Source organism: Stegodyphus dumicola, chromosome 5 (assembly GCF_044657685.1).
Source record: "Stegodyphus dumicola isolate Sdum_Otavi_A_Nest chromosome 5, ASM4465768v1".
Classification (NCBI taxonomy): Eukaryota; Metazoa; Arthropoda; class Arachnida; order Araneae; family Eresidae; genus Stegodyphus; species Stegodyphus dumicola.
In genome coordinates, this window is record NC_140772.1 from 180,888,079 (window position 1) to 180,909,833 (window position 21,755).

The window sequence follows — 21,755 nt, forward strand, 5'->3', positions numbered from 1 at the left end:
ATTAACTCTACATAAAATTTTTAAAAACATATTAGTACTATATAAATTTATTTAATTATCTTATTATTCTTATGTATTAAGCAAGTAACTGAGAAGAAATAATTATGTATACTTATCTTCTTATTTATTATACAAATAGAAACATATTACCACTATATTAGTTTTCCGTCTCTCATTAACTATTAAAAGCAATATCAATCAGCTACACTACGTAGTGCTTCTTAAAATAAATAACTTAATATTCAGATTTATATTTTATAACGAATCCTTACAGAATTTTCATTAAATTCACCAAAAAGAATGTAAAGGCTTATATAAAATACAATTTACTAATTTTAATAATAAAATAATTTTAAAATGTTAAATGACCTGCCGCAGTTCTAACTTTTGAACAACAACAATTGCACATGAATAAAACCGTATTATCAATACACAACATAAACGAAAAATAACCTTTTTTTTTTCTTTCTCCTCCGCAGAAGTGACATCAGACTTATAGACGAAGCAATTTCCAACTTTCTCTTAGCAAAACAGATGAAGTCTTCTGAGAAGCTGCTCCACTCTGAAGATGCCGTGTGATGTATTTAGCGGCGTCTAAGTTAATCTTCAAGCCCAATTGACCCACGTGACCATTGGGCTTGGAGATTAACTTAGAGTCCGCCAAATGTTCGCTCCCCCGTTTTCTTGCACAATCTTCTTCTTCCGTCTAGAGATGGACAAATGTTTGCTCTGCTTTGCACAGGAATCTCTAATATAATGCTTATATATTACACGCCGAATGAAGTGAACAGAATTCCAAGAATTCCTCTTCCGTAGCATTTCTGATAATTTTAATATTCCTTTGACAAAAGTACTACATATTAGTTGATTTCAGTTTCTTAGGTTAAGCACATGAAGATATGATTCTGCTTGATTAAACGCAGTTTTGTGTCCTAAATTATAAATTTCAATAGACATAAAACAGAAATAATCTTATCTTTATGAATTATATTTAAAGAGACTTATTAATTATTTTGATGTTATAAAAAACATTACAAACAAATCCTGCGTATAGTACTTGCAATCTAAAAACACAAACATTAACAATAAAATGGCGTTTCTTGAGGGCGTTTTGCTTACCATTCTTGAATATAATTAAAATAAAGGTAAGATCAATCAGCTAAGAAAGACTGGTTTTTCCCAATCACTTTTAAATATTTATTCTAGTTTTACTATACATATTTTGTTTATGTTATATCATAAGCTTTAATTATAAAAGAAAAACATTGATAGTTGATAAATAATAATGAACTACATAGAATAATTCCAATCTTAACCAATGAATTCCAATCAATAAATCAATAAATTCCAATCAATAAACCAATAAATTTGAACAATAAAATTTCTGAATTTTAATAGATTAATACACACTTTATTCCTCCCAAACGATACAAAGTAAAAATTTTTATATGCGAAGTATTAGTGCCTAATATGTAAACGGTTATAAAGAACAGCTCTGAAATGTCTATCTACAGTTTAACTGTAGGTAGGTTGCTTATGTCCCTTTTTAACGCCGAACATAATTTCTTTAATGATTACTCTTAATTTAGCTGATTTAGAAAAATTGAAGGACAGGATTTAAATGATCTATGAAAGATTTTATTAGGGCACATCAATTGTAAAATTTATGATTCGAGCTAGAGCTTACACGAGAAAATTCACCAAAATTATAGAACAAGAAAGGGGTATAAACGTACAATTCGATATCTTCAGAATGTAGACTAACATCTCAGATGGAATGTTTTATTAATACTTTTAATGTAAACAATTATCAAAGAAATTAAAATTATATATTATCATTCAAATAATTTACTTCTATTCTGAAATAAATATAGTATATGCTGTTACTAATTAATAAACCTAAATGCTTACTGTAAAATGAAATAAAAACATACAAATTTCTATTTTAAGAACGCCAGTGTCTGTGTCTGTACCTTTCGGTTTCTTTTCCCAGAGCCGCCCAACCGGTATAGGGTTTAGCGTCGCTGATTGCCGTACCGAAGTGCCCGGGTTCAAATCCCGGAGAAGGCGGGGATGTTTGTAAATGTTTAGTGTTCGTATGGCATGGGGGCAATCTAAATATGCGGAAAGGTGAAAGTCTCTCTCGAGATGTCGATGGAAGGGAAAGAGAGGTGGGAGACCCTTGAACCCATCCTCGAGGATTCTGCTTCAAAATCACGGCGGAACTAAGCAAAGTCGCACTGCCACGCGTAAGGTTCTCAAAGCTGTTAACAACGACTGCGCTCCTTGCCGCGAGCAATTTTGTGGGCTTGGGCTGATTCATAGGTCAGGCAAGTTTGCATCAGTCAACAGGAACAATAAATAACCTGCTATATACTTGTCATTAAAATGCGGAATTTGTATATGCTTTTCTATTATTTCACGCATGCTTATAGGTATAGTGTAGCATATCCATGCGTTAAAAATCTAATCTACCTTTAAGAAACGATTCCCGTTATAAATTTTATTAAAAATTATTGTGGGGAGACTTAAAACTTCTGTAAAGAGTAAAACACATTTTTTAACCTAAAATTCATAATAACTTACCATTTAAACTTACAAAGATGCACAGTATAAGTAGTGATTTTAGATCTCATTTTTTTCCTTAAGGGCAACATCACTATATTGAACATATCTATATCTAATACCTCATGGGTGATAGAACCTAATACTGAAAATATTTAATTTCAAGAACAGAAGTTTTCTAAAAATTGATTAGGAGCTGAGAAAGAAAATTGCGTTACGTGTCAGAAAAAGGTGAGATAAAATTCATTAAAAAGCTGCCAAGTTTCACCCGACTGTGGTAAAAATCAAACAATCTTTCGAAAAGAATTTCAAACTGAGACGGGACTTATACATTCTCTAAAAATGCAACCACAAAAATAAAAGCATAAATGTGAGGGAATAAAATATTCCAAGCCTTATTTGAACTAAAGGGGAACGAAAAGAATAAAAAACCTCAAGAGAGAGAGAGACAGAAGCTGAAAGGAAAATCTTTTCTTCTGCTTTGCACTATTTTAGTTTCTGAGGCTAAAAATAAATAAAAATAATTCAAAAGATCAAAAACGAAGATTACTTGGACAGTAGAAATCCATAACACTTAAAGCGAACGGCAGACATAAAATTCTTATAAAAAGAAAGCGGAAGATTGAATATTTATCGTCACCTACGTTTCCTAATCTATGTTGAGAAATGAAAATATTGAAAATAGAGAAAAACAAAAATAGAAAGGGATTTTCAAAATGCATATCTCATCGCTTCAGTAAGAAACATAATAGTTTACTAAATTTTTCAAATTTTAATAAAAAATACAGCTAATCGTTATGTTTGACAGCAACAAAGAATGTTTATACAAAAACTAAAAATTATATTTAATATAAAGCAAATGCATAAATGAATGAATAAATAGTTTCAAATATATTGCATTAAATCTACGCCTATATCTTGGATACAAATATTTTGCCAGAATTCAATTTTTATCTACCCAATTTTAGATTTCTGAAGGAATTTCCAGCAACGGTAATGCAGATGTGTGATTTATCGAATATCAACAATACTGCATTTTTATTGCACTAATTAATTCATGAAGAAAATCAAAAATTCTCTGATTTTTTCCTTATACTTTACGAATAGTTTTTCCCCCTTCTATTGCGGACTGTATTCATTTAGAGGCGTTGGCCTCTACTAGGGTCGGAAGTGGTGGTCTTTTTATTATGGAGGCACCTATTAGTTGGGCCACCATTGCCTCCTATGAAGGGATAGATAAATTACATCCATACCTTCCCCAGGTATCGAACCTTGGTCCTTCGATACAGCAGTCAGAATCACTAATCTCTTTCCCGCTAGGGCGGCATACTTTATGAATAGTCCATGTGCGTGCGCTGGTCACACAATAGACAAATTAAATGCAATCGAGTTCCGTCAGAACCTTCTGTTGCATCATCTCTGCAACGTTTATTATAGCAGCATGGAGGCATTTCTTGAGATCGTTCAAGCTTAGCAGTGCATGAGGACATCTTGGAGAGTCTCCGATTTCCGATTTGTTCTTTCCTTTATCTGTTATTAATGAAAGTTTAATGCTTTTAAATATACAGTGTTTCGAAATCCAAAGATTGAATTACACCAGCCCCGTTTTAATCATCAGAATCATCCCATGTTTTCCAGTGCTAACCTACGAAAGGAAATTTATAAAGAAAATGCATGCGCAAAATAGCGTTTCAAAGGAAAATACTTAAACCTTTTCATTCCATAAACATTTCATAAGACAGTATAAAATTGATACTAATGAAATACAACACTATACTGTAATATTTCATTATTTAATAAATGATTATATTTATTATCTTTAATATTGGAGTGGCAACATCACATTTGATATCGTCAAATTTTGTAACCGTTGCTAAACAACGTCAGAAAATGTTTAAAAATGTATTATTCTAAAAATTTTATCAGTAGTAGATGTATGAAAACTTTATAGAGAAAGAAATTGTAATAGTAAGCTAGAGTGTGAAGTTGTAAAGAATAGAGTTGTATTCAAATTATCTATCTCAGTAAACTGAAAATAAAATGTATGTTTTACTAGGAAGATCATCTGTTATTTTGTTAAATGCTGCAAAATACGCTACAATACCTTACAATTTAAAACGTACTGCCGGACGCATATTTGCTGCAGTCGTTTTCTTTGTGCTTAAAAATATTACCAAATGTTTATTTGTAGCTCTGATGATCTTTACGATTTCTCATTCTTTATCGACTGATTGAATTACTCACATAATTCTGTAGTATTAATTTCAGGGATTATCATACATTTAGTGATGAAAAAGTCGATAGTTTTTGAAATTTTTTCATAGTCTTTGAATAATTTATTATGAAAATTACATGTAATATTATTTACTTTATTCCTCTTAGATACGTAGATCAATTATTAATACTCCAAATTTTTATGAAATATTTTTAAATGAATAAACAAAATCCTTAGTTTATTTCATGTCATTATTATTCTCGCAGTTTCAGCAACGTGTTTCCTTTCAGCAGCTAAATATTTTAAAATTTTTTTTGGAAAAAATAGCAATATTTTGCTAGTAAATGTTTACTAGAGTTATTTAGTTTCAGACAATTATTATCTTTAATATTAATAATATTTACGTTAATTATTATATTATAATAATATTACGTTTAATAATATTTACGTTCCCGCGTTAAAATAATCTCTGGCAAAAAGTAGGCTTCTCTTCATACTCTTCTATTCTTCCACGTTCCTCAACACGATTTACTTACAAGTATGTAATTTAATAAAATGTTCTGTCCATTTTTCCTAAAATATATTTTAATAGAGATCATCAAACATTGACATCATCATTCATTCAGTGAAGTGTAAAAATAAATAGCTGCTTCCAGAACATTTGGAACATTGAATACATTTCTATTGAGATTTTTTAAAATTATTCGAACATGGACAAGAAAGGAAATAACAATTACTGATTGTAAGAAGCATCCACTACTATTTACAAAATCCAGATAATTTCCTGTCGTATGTACGTCTGTATACTAAATTCAAATTATACAGCATAATTTAGGACGTCTAGCGGCTCTATTTATGATTCGAAACTCTTCTACTAGGTACCGAAATACTACGAGGCCATTTTTCATCAGAAAGAAGATATATAGTACCTTATTAGCCTTGCCATCTAGAGCATTTATCACGGACGTGCAGAAACGGAAATGCTATTCCGATTGCTCATCATCAAAAGGGTGGCTGGTAGCAGCCATTTTTATTAAATGAATAAATATAGAGCTAGTAATCCATTCATTTTCCAGCTTCGCAACGTCAGCAAACAATCAGGCACCACTCACTGCAGTCGAGTTTACTGATTACGCAGATGTTAAGCTGATTTAAATTAAAGATGAAGTCCTCTCCCTGGGGCAAGTAATATGCATGAGTATTTAATGAAACTCTCCTGGATATAAGTTGAAATATACAGGTGATGCAAAGGAATGATGGTAAATAGAATACGTTTAGAATAGCCACATAGAGGCACGAATTATTAAAGTGAGGATAAATGAGTTATTACCAAAGTTAAAATAGAATAGATTTCTACGTAGTAAACAATGATAGAAAATTTAATATTGATTTGAGCATGACATTATTGCCGTTTCTTTGCAAAATTCTGAATGAAAATGTTAGATTTTAAATATATGAATACTTAAACATTTTCTGGGATACTGGTGATAAAAATTATTTAATTAAATAGTTGTTTCAAAGAGTCAGTAAAATATAGATTAAACGATCAATTATAATGTTTAAAGAAATGTGCTTTCAGCTGTCTGAGCCAAATGTTATTCATCCACCTCAGATATCAGTGATTTGATTTATGGTTAATAGATATTTGATTATAGTTATATGGTTAATAGATATTTAATAGATATTTAAATCAGCTTGATGATAACATAACTCGATACACATTTTCTTCCAGTCGATGTGTATTAAATTGCAAACTCTTTCATGAAAATAGAAGTGATATGGGTTTTAATTTTTTATCAAATGCTTCTGTTTAACCTTCCATAAATTTGGATTTAGTTACTTTATCAAAAACATAAATTATTTGCAATAACAAAAATAATAATAGTAACAATAACGTAATTATGCTAATATATTCATTTATTGATTTGGCGTTTATTAAATTTGCGGGCTCTTTTTATTTTTGATAATAAAGCATGTGAAAATATTTTCATAACAACGGAGAAATTACCGTATTTGCCGGCGTACAAGATGCAATTTTTTTCTTTGAAAGTAGGTCTGAAAAACGGAGTGCGTCTTATACATCGATTACTCAGTTTTTGATTGCATTCATTTCTGCAAATTTATTCTATTCGGAATTATGCGATTTTGAATGGGTCAAAGCTTCATGTAAAAACAGAGACAGTAGTTAAATCTTTTGAGAAGTATGGCATTAGAAATGGTACAGAGGACAATTTGTTGTATGAGGACTCAGATGATAATTTATAAGAGGTTTCAAGTGACTCCTCATTCAGACTCTGGAGATGAGTGTCTAGGTTTTCACGAAGTAGTTTAAAAGGTGTTCTTTCCCAGAAAGATTGGGTACTTGCAGAAAGTATTACTTTGTATTTGTATTACTTTATATTTAAAATACTTTAAATTCTTTATAATGATCTTTAATAAAGTTTTAGCCTTCAAAAATGTGTATAAAAAGGGGGGGTGTCTTATACGTAGGCAGATATGGTATTTAATTTATTCATTAATTAACGCAACTAAAATATTTTGTAAGCCTTTAATAGAGTACTGATAATAATTATTCACATTTTGAACAGGCAATTTCGTTTCTATGGAAATATGAAATTACGATCTTATGCCAGGAATTTAATTTTCAGTATTCATGTTGAACAAATTAAGTAATGAATTTCTAAATTTCGAAGCATTTATTTTAGATATTCAATACGTGCGTAAAATCTTAAATTTAATTCTTAAAAAAAATTAATTATCTTCAAATTCGGAAATTTTTCGAATTCATTGTATATTAACATTTTCTTACATTTTCTCTCCACGTGATTTATTGTATGAATTTTATTCTAGTTCCTTATTGGAAAGAACTAAATAAATAATAAATTTGTATTCATTTAACTCCAGAATTCCAAAAATTGTACACTTTTCATTGAATATTGTTTGCTTAAACTTATTTTGGGTAGAAAAAATTCTCTGCAATTTAGATAAAATTTTAGATTTACCCCAAGAGATTATATTCGAATTACCAAAGAAGATTTTAATGCAAAGATGAAAATTTTAATGGATATTCCCAGTAATCGTATAACGTTTTATTGCATAGCATTTATTACTATTTTTTAAACATAGTTTAATTTTGTTTCAGCATATTCACATTTAGCCTCACTTACGTTTAATACTTGAAAAATAACAAAATTGAGAATTTAAAGGATTCACTTTCGCATTATCATACGTATAAAAGTAAAGTTGATGATTTGAATTCATACGCCTGTGTGTGTGGGGGGGGGTGTATCTCGATTACTATTTTCAATATTAATGACCTTTTACTTTTATGATCTGATGAGCAGATCCCAAACTAAAAATACAACGATTTATAGATGCTTCTGATACAAATGACATGGAAACTATGTCACCTGGAATACCTGGAAAATAATTCCCCTTAAAGTCCAAAAACTTTGAGAAAATTCTGAGAAAGCTGTTTCTAATGAGAAAGGTTCTGCATGGTTGCTCATCAATAATGCACGTAGCTGATCGTTGTAAGTTTTAGGAATGCTTCAGTTTAAGTTAATTGCCGCTCCATCATGCAGCAATTAACATAATTAATTTAATGCATTAAATGCAAGTTAATTGCTGTTTGGTGAATAAGCTACAGATAAAAAGTCACCACTTTCACCTTCTAGCTATGGACATATATTAAATATTTAACTAACACAATGTTTTTAAGGCATATATCAGGAATATTTTGATTGCACAGTTAACAAACACACTTTATTGAATTCTTGTCATCTTTTCTGCATAGGAACTACACTGATGTTATCGCACGGCGATTGTTGTTCCAGTAATGATCTAAATTCAAAATTTGGAGTGCTCTCCAAATGAATGTTCGCTCATGCTCCACAATATAATCTTTAAATCATAAGTTGAAGCAATATAAGTTTCAGATTGTATCAAATGATAAAAAACAGTTTTTTATCACCCTTTTACCATTGTGAAAAAAAAAGGAATTACCTATATGGGTATTTTCAATCTTCGTTTGTCCAGCGAACCTCGGTGGAAGAACTCTTAGAAAGCTTGCATAGAAGAGAAGAAATATCCATACCTTTTCACCATCTCTTGAGGGAAAAATTTCAGAACGAAAGCAAAAAAAGTAAGATCAGGAAAGTAGAAGTGAAAAAGAGATGTTAAATTAAATAGGGAAAAGTGTTTCAGTTCTCAACAAGATTGGGAATACTTTCATTTCTGAAAGAGAATGATCAGGAATGTATCCGGTTTCACTAACCACCACCAGAAGGCAGCTTATGTTGAAAACTAATGCTTGCCTTCAGTGCACCTTGCGGATAAGATAAGCTAATACTGGTTGGATACGAATTTCCATTTGCTTTTTTTGAATGTTTCTCTGCTGGGCGTATAAAGTTCCAAGCTGAGTGTGGATTTGCCGAGTTTTTGCTGTTTTTAGTATGATTAAAAACTATTACTGTGTGTTTAGAATACTCATCATTTTTCTGAAATTTGCAATCAACTAAATTCTCAATTAAGACATTAATTAAGTTTTTTGACAAAAATGACAATATATGTAATATTTAAATGAACATAATCTATCTTAGAAGATGTTAATAGATTTTTAATAACATATTCGCTTATTTTGGACTTACTTGACTGAATGCACAAGTGCTTAAACGTAAGTAAGTAAAATGTGAGTTACCTTTTGAATCTTCCCCCAACCTGAACAAAGTAGCCTTACCTTCACTTTCATTGAGCACATTCCTGCTTTTCCTGTCAGCTTCATGCAATCATAAAATATAATTGCAGCAATAAATGAATATAAAAACCATTAGGCTTGGGGAATACGTAAATCATTTTGTTTCTATTCTGCTTAGATTTCTATAGCACATAAAGCAAAATATTACTTCGAAGAATAGTAATTGACGCTGATTTCTGTAAATACCTACGTAACCTTTATTCTTATAAACGTTTATTATCCTTGGAAATAATTTAAAATTTATGTTATACGTTTACTAAAGAATGGGAAATATATAAAGCAAAAATTGGTCCTGAATTATTTTAATGCGAAACTTTCCCCTTCCGTTTTTAAATGATTTGCTGATTGGGAATTTCTGTCATTGAAACTGTTTATAAAAACAGAGAATGGAATTTATCCGACTTGCAATATATATATTGAAATATGGGCTTATTAATTATCAGTGTACTTTATGGAAATATTTCAGACGGTGACTTGAATATTGTTTGCAGTGAATGCGTATCTTTCCCAGATCAGTTTTATTGAAGTGTATTTCGTTGAATAAAGCACAATAAAACAAGACAGAAGCATAAGCACGAATACAATAGTACAATAGCTAATTCCACTATTACTATTTTTAAACTATTACTATATTATTGTATGTTGAACATATTTACTTGTAACCGGCGATGAAGAAGAGAAGCTGCTGACGACATTTCAGCAGCGGAGAAAAGCCTAAGACATATTCTTGGAATTGCATTATGGATGACAAATTAATAATAATAAACTGTGGTTTTACTTCATTACCATTGATTGATTAAGGAAATGGATTACAAGTATAACACTGCCAAATCATTTCCTAATTTTACCGATTTACTTTAGTTTCTTAAATTTTGCTGTTATGCAAGTACTTGAACAGGTGTAACTTACATGTTATGTAAACAATGACCATTAGATAAGGATTTCATAACATACATTAATTTTGAAATGTTGCAATTCAGAAATATTTATTATAAATATATTTCTATTCTTAATTTAGAAGAAGGAAATCAAAAACAAAATTTAACGTGTTGTTACAATAGAATTTATAATTTTATTTATTCATTTTCATCTTTCATTTATACACGCACACTCCCACCCACCATCAAACACACACATTATATATATAATTCATAACAATATCTACAAGCACACTATAATATATACCTTAGTCATGGCCGAGATGGTTATAGATGTTGATGGCATACAAATAGGATGCGTAATAGATGGAGGGACAACCAAATAATTGGATATTCCCCATATAATTTTATTTGTTCGTGAATAATTTCTTAGACCAAAAGTGAAGTTGGTTTACGCATCAATATGGTGTGCGACAAGCACCCCACATTTTATATAATGGGTGGCCCAGAAGTCACTTTACATTTTGAAAATTAAATAACTTTTTTTCTATTAATATATTTCTTTTTCTCTTTTCAGAATTAAAAAATATAATCCCTGGAAATTTTTGGCATGGATAAGTTTACAACAGAACAACGAGTGAAGATAATTGAATTTTACTTTGAAAATGGACGGTCAATTGTTGCAACGCAAAGATATGCGCCATTTTAATGTTCGACATCCCCCTAGTAGGCCTGCAATAAGGAACCTAGTGACGCGTTTTCAAGGTTCAATTAGTGCAATCTTTAAAACCAGCAGACTTTCAGAAACGAGTAAATTATGCTGTCAGGTTTCAGAGAACTGCAAGAAATGACAATGAGTTTATTCACAAGTTGATCATGGGAGATGAAGCTCATTTCCATTTGAATGGACATGTGAATAAGCAAAAAATAAAAAAGAATTAATTAAATACAGTCATTTAAGAAAAAGTTATTTAATTTTCAAAATGTAAAGTGACTTCTGGGCCACCCTATACAACTTACAAGCATTTAACAACAATACACACGTTTCTAGGTAATATATGTCACTTTTTTTACTTTTACACTGCTAAGGAGGACTACTGACCGGGAACAAGCCCTTGCAGTATGATGTCCGCCCTGCAGACATTTATTAAGTCTAAATTAAAAAAAAAAAAAAAAAAGAAAAAGAAAGAAAGAATACAGAGTCACATCTAGATAGGGAATACAAAGGACAACCTTGAATACATATGACATTCCTGATAGTATAGGTTACAAAAAAAATAATAAATAAAAAAATACTTAGAAGTACAAAGCTGCATTGATACAAAACTGGTAAAGGTAAAACAAAAACAGTAAAATTTAAGACTAACATTGGAATTTCAAGCCTGCAGTTATACATCACACTGACTTACTATTATACACTTACTATAATTCCGCACATTACAACATATTATGCAATATATTACTATAATACTGAAAAACACACTAACATAGTAAAACTGATACCACAAATAAAACACACTATATACACTGCTCGTATCAGAAAAGTACACACTGACAATATATGTTACTGCAAGTTTCATATTTTTTACCTTACACATAGTACATATATATATATATATGCTTATGTGCTTACTTTCTTTCTTTACACGGACGGCGGGGCAGCCGATCCACTAGGGCAGTTAACATATCGGCCAGGAGGCCCCACTGACGGAATTAGCCTTGCTACAAAAACTCATGGATTGCAAGCTCCCCAAACCTAAGTTTGACTGTAGGGTAACTAAATTGCTGTGTTTCAGTCCTTTTCATAAGTCCAGAAAACACTATGGCGTGTTTTTTGCAAGATGAGTGCATTGATGGATGCTGTGGAGTGTAAAATAGTGTGCTGGAAGAGTCAATGATTAAGGGACCAAAAAGAAAAGTGTGCAATGCGGGTAAGCGGAATAATTTCAGTGTCCACGTGTACAAAGCTAGAGATAGATAGATTTACCTTAGACAATGTTAATGGGCTTCTGTAGCATGAATAAGTTAGGTAGGTATTTACAATATAGGTAGAGGTATGACTGATATATGCAGATACATGCTTGCTGAAAGAATTATATCTTGATTCAAATTTTGTGAATTAAGAGTGGTAAAAGAAATTTGCTAAAACTTTCAGTGGGTTGGCTATTTGGCTATCTTTTATTTAAATTTTCTTTCACTCTGCACTGCACAGTGGTTTGCGAAAGTTAGTCCAAAACTACTAGTCCGAATGCAAAACTGTGTTCTCTATGACTGTCTATGTTTATGACTGTTGACTATTGCTTAAGGCTTGGCTGTAGCTGGGTTGCATTCCTACCCTTCTTTGCTGTTATATCTTGGCAATGCCTGGGTGATACGATTTGTCAGTTTCCAACAATTTGTAATTGGCAAGTGTTTTAACCATTTAAAGGGGAATAAGGATCTGAAAATTTGTAATTGGCAAATGTTTTACCATTTAAGGGGCAATAAGGATCTGAAAATTTATAAGTAAGAAAAAGGAAAAACGGTATTTTATTATTTACTTCTTTTAGATATTCAGCTGAATAAAATTGTTTAATGACCATAAATATGCAAAAAACCTCTCCAGAATAGTTATAATTACTCGTGGTATTTAAAGGCACTTTTTATTAATTCTTAATTGATTTTTTTTCATTCAAATATATGAAACTTCCAAAGAAAATGTAGAGATTGTAATATGTCTTTATGACATACAATTAATTGCATAATGTATTATCATTGTTGATTATGTTTCAAATATTTGATTAAACACGACTTAAAGTCCAACGAATATTACTGAATCGCATTTTAAATGTGATGGATCAATGAATATCTCATCTTTGAGTACTGAAAATTGTTTATTAATTTAATTTTAGGTAATACAATTCGTCATTATGCTGTACTGAAATTCATTACTAAAATTTAAGATTCATTATAAAAGATTTGCCAGTGTATTCATACATTCTTTGATAATCTGGTGTTATTATCTTCCTATGGGCGTATGTCATAGTCAAAATAGAAATATGAAGGATAAACTGAAAATCTTTTCATGTAATAAGTTGTAGCATCATTAGGTTATTCTGAAGCAGAAGACATGAAAAATGAGCAATGCCTTTGCCGGGATTTGAACCCTGGACCTCTCGAATATGCTTCCAATTACATTTAGAAATCATGCTAGAAGGAGGAAGAAAATATCTTACAAAGTTTTATAATGTTACTAATTAATTAGAAAAATAAATAATGTCACTTTAAACAATTAAAAAATCTCATTAAATAACGTTAAGTAACAGATTTTGAAATAAATGAAACAATTCCAATGGTAGATCCTAAGCATGCATTAAATAATTATACCCTGAGTCGATAATTAAATATGCAAACACTTTGGCTATTCTGTCACAAATATTTTATACCAAATCTGCGTAAAATATTTCAGCAAAATACAATACTAACTTGTAGAGTAAATGATGAGATAATGCCGGCGAAAGTAATTTGTTTAAACAGGATGTATAAAAGAAATAAAAAACATAAATAATAAACGGTAGTTGAATGATATTCCATAGCGAAAGTTTTAGTTGAAAAACTTACCCTTTTTCCCCCCATATATTTTCAACTTTACTTGTTTTCCCGAAAACCACTTGCGTTCTAAGTACTATGTTTCGAAGTTAAGCAATAAATTTGAATTTATGGGTATAAAAGTAATTTTCCTCTGAAATAGTTACATAGTTTCAAATAACATTCGAAACCTAGTGAACGTGACATGACCGGCTGTAAAAATGTTTCTTATTGCAACCAGTTTGAATTATTGCTTGGTTTTGAAAAGTAAAATTTGCTCGAAGGCCATAAAATTGTTAAATGTGGAATTACAATCATGGCATTTCTTCTTCCGTGTCTTTTTTTCTTAGTTTACGTTTCTATTATCATTTCTACATTTTAACACTTTCTCCCTTTTAACTGATATCTACAACAGTCTATTACTTTTAGCTTTCAGCAAACGTTTTATATTTTATTTCGTGTAAAATATTTGTTGAAATATACTGTAAATTATCCAGGTAATAGTCAATGAGATGAGTAGACAGTAATGTTCAAAGTAGCATTATGTTTTGAAAATTCTGCTTTCAAAATTTTGTTTGAAAATGCTAAAAACGATTTTATATGTGTGAAAAAAATTAGGTAAATATATAATGAAAGAGAAGGTATGGTGAACATTTTGCTTTTAAAGGAATAACTTCATTAAACTGTACAAGAATTCTTCCAGAATTATTATATAAATTATCGGTAAAAAATTATTTATCTTTATGTTTATTAATTAAATAGGGATATTATTATAAATTTATGGTTACCAAAGTGTGCTAAAGCATGTGCCATGTTTTCGATTGTTTGGTTTTTCTTTCTGTGTAGCACCTTGGAAACTACTGTGGAGCATATTCATAAACGCATGCAAAAAGTGACTGCAGAGTTGCAAATGAAATAGTTAATTGCTTGATTGGTTATGTATCTAGTGCTATCAAGCCCATCTGGTTTCATGGAGGTCTGTCTGAGGTAAACTGGCTCCTAGTTATGCTTCATATACAGACGATAACAATATCGCATGCAGTCAGCGCTTTCGAGAAGAAAACCGAAGCAGAAAGGAACTAATACTAAAATTCTGGCTTGCATTCTTCGTCATTGATAAACACAAACGAAAACGAATTCCCTGAATAGTACTTCAATAAGTACAAGTAAGATACAATACTTGACACTTAATGATTAAAATGTTGCTAGTTTCAATAGTTAATATCTCAATGGCTAAGATACAATACTCAATAGTTAAAATGTTGCTCGATGTTTCTCTGTTTGTAAAGCAAAATTTCATCTAAGACGGCCACCAAATGGCTCAACAAAATAAGCTTAACTGCATGATGATTCTCTGAACTGCTACAAAATTTTCACTACAATATAAGGTATTTCTCCCGCCTTCCTAGCGTGCCTTCGTGGTGTGGTGGTCGCCACGCTGGGCCAGTATTCCAGAGGTTCGTGGTTCGATTCCCCTCGAAGGCGTTACTAATTTTTCATCTTGCCTGCTTCTAAAAAATATCTAATGTCTCTGCAGTGGCTTCCGTGTTGGATGATGATTCTCTGCACCCAGATTTGGCGATTGGGTCCCCCTAAAAAATCCAGTCGCCCTTTAAAAGAGGGAGTATATAAGGTAGTTCTCCCGTCTTTCTAGCGTGCCTTCGTGGTGTGGTGGTCTGCTCGCTGGGCCGGTATTCCAGAGGTCCCGGCGAAGGAGTTGCTAATTTTTCATCCTGCCTTGTTCCAAAAATTATCTAATGTCTCTACAACATCATGAATCATTTTGGTTCCTTGATAAATACGAATTTAACCAGCTAAGTAACCACATTATGACGAATTGTTTCCGGAATTACAAATTGCATAAAATTATGAAGAAAATTTCTGTATCTAACATTTACCTAAAACCATTTAGAGTTAATACTAAAGAAGCTGATACTCAGAATCGCTTTCATCAGCTTCTTAAATATAATTTTAATTCCTAGAAACAATAGAAAGATATTAAATATAGTTATTATTAAAAATTGAAATATTTTATCAAACTTGCTTTCTATGTCTAATTTGTAAAAGATTCGGGCATGAAAAGCATACGACTGAAATCTAATCTTAGATCGATGATGCGAATTCGAAGATCAGAAATTAATGAAGTATGACACCAGCGCATGTGAGATAGGTTCAGACGACAGCTTATTAAACGAAGCGTAATAAATAAGATTTGATATTCAAAATCTTAATATCTCGAGAAAGTTTTCTTAAAAAACTATAAATTCGTAACAAAAATTGTCTCTATATTTTTCATTTGGAGGAAAAAAAAAAAGATTTACAAGAGAATTTGAAATCTGATACCAGTCTGATTCTGAAAAGCAAATCAACTTCTTTGCCTTTTCCAAATGAAAGGCGTCTTCTTCCGCTAGAAGGAGGACCTTGTGAAACCCGTATACGATTACCGCGAAAAATCTATTTCTACACTGTACAGAAGATTGTGAGCTTTTTGCCTCAAGCAATGTGCATCAGAAATCGAATTTTCAGCTTCGGTGCGTTGAATCTTTCAAACAGAGCTTAGAGCAGATTCTGTATCTTTTCTTTTTTTTATTCTTTTTCTAAAATCTTGCCTTTCATTCTCCTACTCTTTTCATCCCCCCCTTTTTGTGTCTGCTCTCAGATGGGATGCAGGAGTATATATTTTCCTTATCCACTGATTGTATATATTTATTATTAGGCTAATAAACTCCGTTTTTTTTTTAGAATTTTAGATTGTTTTTCTTAAAATTTTACTTACTTAACATGTTAACGTTTTTTAGAATATTATGTATTTAACGTGTTACGCATATTTTATTTTAAATAAACAGAAAATAGTATTTAATTGATGCATATTAGGCATTTCGTTTCATTTCAAACAAATCTTGATATATATCACAAAATATGATAGCCGCTTTTAAAAATAATTTGTGACCTCAAAATTAACGATTCTAGATTTGGTGCTCTCCTCCTAAATTCATCTGTTCTCCCAAATGGGAGATCATTCCAAATTACATAACGATGCTTGAAAAAAGTAGCTGAAACTAATATTGATCAATCATAGCTTAGAATAGTTTCTGCTCCTATGTAGCAGAAATACGGCTTTGCGAGGAACTACGTCCCTTTGTCCTTCCTGACTTCTGCTATGCAAACAACTCTGCTTATGCTTTCCTGCTCCTGACGTGGTATCCCTCTATCTGTGTATATAAGAAGTTATTGTATTCAAATATGATTAAAGAGTAAATTTGTCTACCAAAGAGATGATTTGAGATGTGTAAAAATAAAGATGGTGATTCTCCAAACCAGTTTTGTTATCTGCTTCATCAAGCCTTCTCCCTCATCCATTACTGTCTTCTCAGTCATGTCTACAGCTGGAAGTTAAAAGTACCGGATTCCTCATTCTACGCTTTTAATTACAACATACATATACAGACACCATAAAAACCTTGTAATGAGAGAATAATTAAATGTATGCAGTTTATCATTATAAAAAATACATTATTAATTTCAACATTTTCGCATGATGCGTTGAGGGTAATCTTCATTTTATAACTCTAAAATACTGCAGTGACAATTAAATTAAATATGAAATTTACAGCAATTATACTTCATTTACATTTAAGAAACCAAACATACTTTATTACACTTATCTGCTATTTCATATGGAATACCACAATGACTCAAACCTCTTTAAGCCATCATCTGGATAGCATTTTACAGCGCTTAGCACTTACCGTTTTCGAAAAATTCTGTATTATCTCAAGCACTGATCTGTTTAAATTAGTGAACCTTTCTCGATCTTATTTAAGAAGATAATTCTGTTTATTTTTATTATTTTTTTTCTTTCGTAATATTATATAGTTCCTGAAATATATTTAACTAACGCGTTTCGATAAGACAATGCCGTAATCTTAGTTTCTTTACAATTTCCTTCCCACTTTACACAAGACCAATATAATACTTTATGTTTCATCATACTACCCGAAACGTTATTTATCAGGCCAGTTTAAATGTACTCATGTAGTTGAAAAGGGTTAAATTTTAAAAGTTTTGAGCAAATTTCTGTACTTCTTCGAATTGTGATGCCAATAAGAATGGCTTCATTTAGTTATATTTATATTCTTTACATTTTATAAAAATTTGTCTTAATTGCTTTAAAAATATTGAAACATTATATCTGAAAAAATGTAGCAACATGGAAATTCAATAAAAAGCAGAAATAATCCCAGCTTTCGAAAATTCAGTGCTCGAGATAGAATCTCAAATTATAACAGCAAAAACCTTTTCGTTTTTCAGTTAGACAGCGTTTGAATGACAGAATGTTTGCCGAAACCATGAACTATGGGGGGGAGAAAGTTCTGAATGAAACGATACATTAAATACATGTGCCTTGTAATTTGTTTCTCCATCCTTATCGCGTGCTTTCATGGTGTAGCAGGAAGCACGTCTGGTTGGCAATCGAGAAGCCCGTTGTTCGAATTTCGGCACCAAATCGTTTATTTTTCACATTTTCCAGCTTGAGAAGACTTTTAAAATTGACTCTATAGTGGCGCCCGAACGAAAATTTGGTTTCGCCATTTACGTAAGAAGAATGTGATATTTTTTCGTTCTCTACAGCATGGTTTCGTGATGTCATTGGAAGTTGTGAGACTGGCAGTCTGTAAATCTGAGGTTGAATCCCAGCGAGCGCAATGCGCATTTCCATGTTTTCCCCTTCAATAAGTACCTAATAAGTCTACAACCCCATCCATAAAGGAAACAACTAATAAAGTTGTGTTATACTGTTGACACCAGAAAGAAATATAGTCCCATGTGTACGTGTAATTCAAATTTTTCATATAACCAAAATGAGTCTGACAAATGCCTTAAAATAAAGCAAAAGGAATTTTTGGTAATAAAATATTTGTTTCTTTGTCTACTTTAAATTTTGAACTTAGGAAGAAAATACTAAAAGTCACGTTAACTCTGGTTAAAACATTATTTTTAATACTTCCTAGAGGAGTGAACTATTATGCTCTAACTGCATTAAAAATGAAATATTTTATTTCTTTAAAAAGTGCATGTTTTAAGATTATGATCGCATCAATCAAAATAAGTGCAATAATTTATTTTCATTTTCGTGTGACATAATCCTCTTAAAACATTTTTATTCATGGCTGATCTGTTGCTATTAGTAGAGCCTTCTGGCTGCAAAATGTGTTACCAAAACGTATGCTGTATACAAGTGATTTTTGACCTTGATGTATGCTCTGCAGAAAATTTCGCCGACATTCTTTAAGAGCTGACGTTCTCCTCTGCTCTCTTCCCATTAAGAAAGCTGAGAGCAGGGTTGTTTTGATACATAGTGGCCTAGCTAGACGACGGCAGGAATGTCAATTATGTGTCTGCTATGTAGTGGCATGTAGTTTGGAATAAAATGCTGACAATGAATACGTTCTGGTTTTATTACATTAACCACTCTCGTTAAAAATATGCTCATCCAAGTGCTCAAAGTATAATCATTCAGCATAAATCAACTGTAAAAAGCCAGATAATATCATAAATATGTCTCACAATTTAAAAATACTGAGAATATTAATATAAAGAATAATATTTTTATTTTTCATACATATCTTGGTAACAATTAATATACATGTAAGAAAAATAAAGAAAATGTAAAAGATTAAATAAGCAACGTAAATTCCCCTTCTCAATTCTAAAACTAGGAACCTCTCTCTGCACTGCGTCATTTCTAGATCAATCTATGTCACATGACTTATGTAAGTGTCATGTGGGACGACTTATGTAAGAGTAAGTCTTGTGATGTAAATGGAACTAAAACTCAAATAGCCAATAGTAATTTTACAGCAATATTAACTATCCAATCAAAATGCATTGAGAACCAAATCTAACTCAGTCTGAATTAAGATTTCATCCTGAATATTATGCACTTGCTTTCTACGCTTTTGCCTAGCTTGAATACAACATTGTATGGATACACGGCCCTCACCTATTAATTAGGTAACCCCGAAAGATGGTATGTATCTCTCAACGAGCCCCGATCTGAGGTGACGACCTTATTACGAGCATCGCCTGCCCGACCAGGGTGCCACTGCCGGCACTTTGGTTGAGAGAAATTGAAAGTCGTGTATCACCAAGGCTGCTCATGCCCCCCATATTGGAAAGCCAACCACAGCTCGATGGAGGGCCCGTTAGCCGCCCTCTCTCCGGAGGTCGTTGCCTCCCCTAAACCACGCCGAGGTGGACCCTTAGAGGGGCCTAGCTTGACTACAGCCTGTCTGCTCCAAATTTATCTAAAATGTATAATTTTTTCGCAACATGTTTGCTGAAATAAAAAATGAAGATTTAATCTGCCTTCGCCTCCAATTTTGTATTCATTATGGATCAACACTTCTACGCCATCAAAATTTCTGCTAGTCATTACTTCTAAAGTTTGTTTTTATCACATACATATGCCCAAAAGAGATGCAGTGTTTGCGTATATAAACTCTATATGGTTTCATTAAATCCACTAGTGATATGAATATGTATAAATGTTTTCAGACAGATATGCTACTAAAGCTATCACATATTTCTAAATTATTTATAACAAACATTAAATTTACTAACATTAAACAATTTAATTAGCGTATATCAGTTGTATTAGCATTTTGGACGAAAATATAACAATTATTTGATAGACAAAGCACAAACTTTAATTCTTCAATTACGTAAGTGATATATGACTTTCGAAATATCATATTTTCATAATGGAAACATTAATAGAAATTGCGAATTAGATATAAATTATATCAACATGTATAATACTAAAAATATAATAGTTGTTAAAAGGGACATGAACTGATTTTACACAGGAAGTTTTCACGCATTTATAAACTGCAAATTTAAAATCTGTTGTATAAGTCATTTGCCTCAAAACTGATTACCCAGAACTTTTTATGTTTTACACTTGTGGACATGCTGTACTAGCAGTGCGAGGCCAAAAAACAGCATACTACATAATACGTTCATAATATGTTTATGCACGTTTACAATATACTACAGATGCTTATAGCATACTATAGATGTTTATAAGTATACTGTTTTAGACAGCAATTTCTCTTTACGCTGATGCAATGAGCAATTTCCTTTTACGTCAAAGCTTCACAAGAAGATGATCTCAATATTATTTACTGTTATACCTGAGTAAATGAACAAAAATAACACAATTTTATTTCAAAAAGATGATAATTATTAATCGTATACTTTTCTTTTTTTACCTTTTCATTTCCATATAACCCCTTCAAGCAAGCAAGCGACAGAAATCGAAACTACCCGGCTAGATCTTGAGGCATAACTGCACTTCTTAGGCTGTGAAATATTTTCTGTCAGGTATCTACCAAAACCATCGAAATGGGAGGGGAAGGGATACACTTCAAAAGGGCGGAAAGCACTTTAGCTTGGGGGGAGGGAGAGCAAAACAGGTGGGTCGCAGTCGAATGGTAGTAACGATGGCAATAAATGTGCGCACCCGATTCCTAGCTACTGGAACCTCAATCTAACGAGCAGCGGTTTACAGTTTTTCATCTTTCTGAAAGTTATTTCATTTTTTATGATTGTTATTTCTGACGATTGAAGAAGTTGAGATGTTCATTTTCAACTGATGGACATTTCGACTTGCCGACGCCGTACAACAGGAATATAATAACATGGATGATGTGGAGAAAATGGTAGATATTATGCAGGATTAAATGGTTATTTCTAACGGGAATTTTCCTGG

General features: G+C 31.6%; 1 protein-coding gene and 1 long non-coding RNA gene across 5 annotated transcripts in view; one reads left to right on the plus strand and one right to left on the minus strand.

Moving 5' to 3' along the window:
- LOC118182846 (uncharacterized) overlaps positions 1-12,428 on the plus strand; it is a 262,642-nt gene extending 250,214 nt beyond the window's left edge. For 2 of the 3 annotated variants that reach the window (XR_015041359.1, XR_015041358.1), the window contains one exon: positions 480-5,108. This is a non-coding gene — a long non-coding RNA (uncharacterized LOC118182846). Of the gene's footprint in view, positions 1-479; positions 5,109-10,991 lie in introns of those variants that run through there. The other variant, XR_015041360.1, reaches the window with a different exon arrangement.
- Positions 1-21,755, minus strand: part of LOC118182844 (gamma-aminobutyric acid type B receptor subunit 2-like) — a 591,214-nt gene that overhangs the window by 535,384 nt on the left and 34,075 nt on the right. The gene's annotated exons all lie outside the window — the stretch shown is intronic.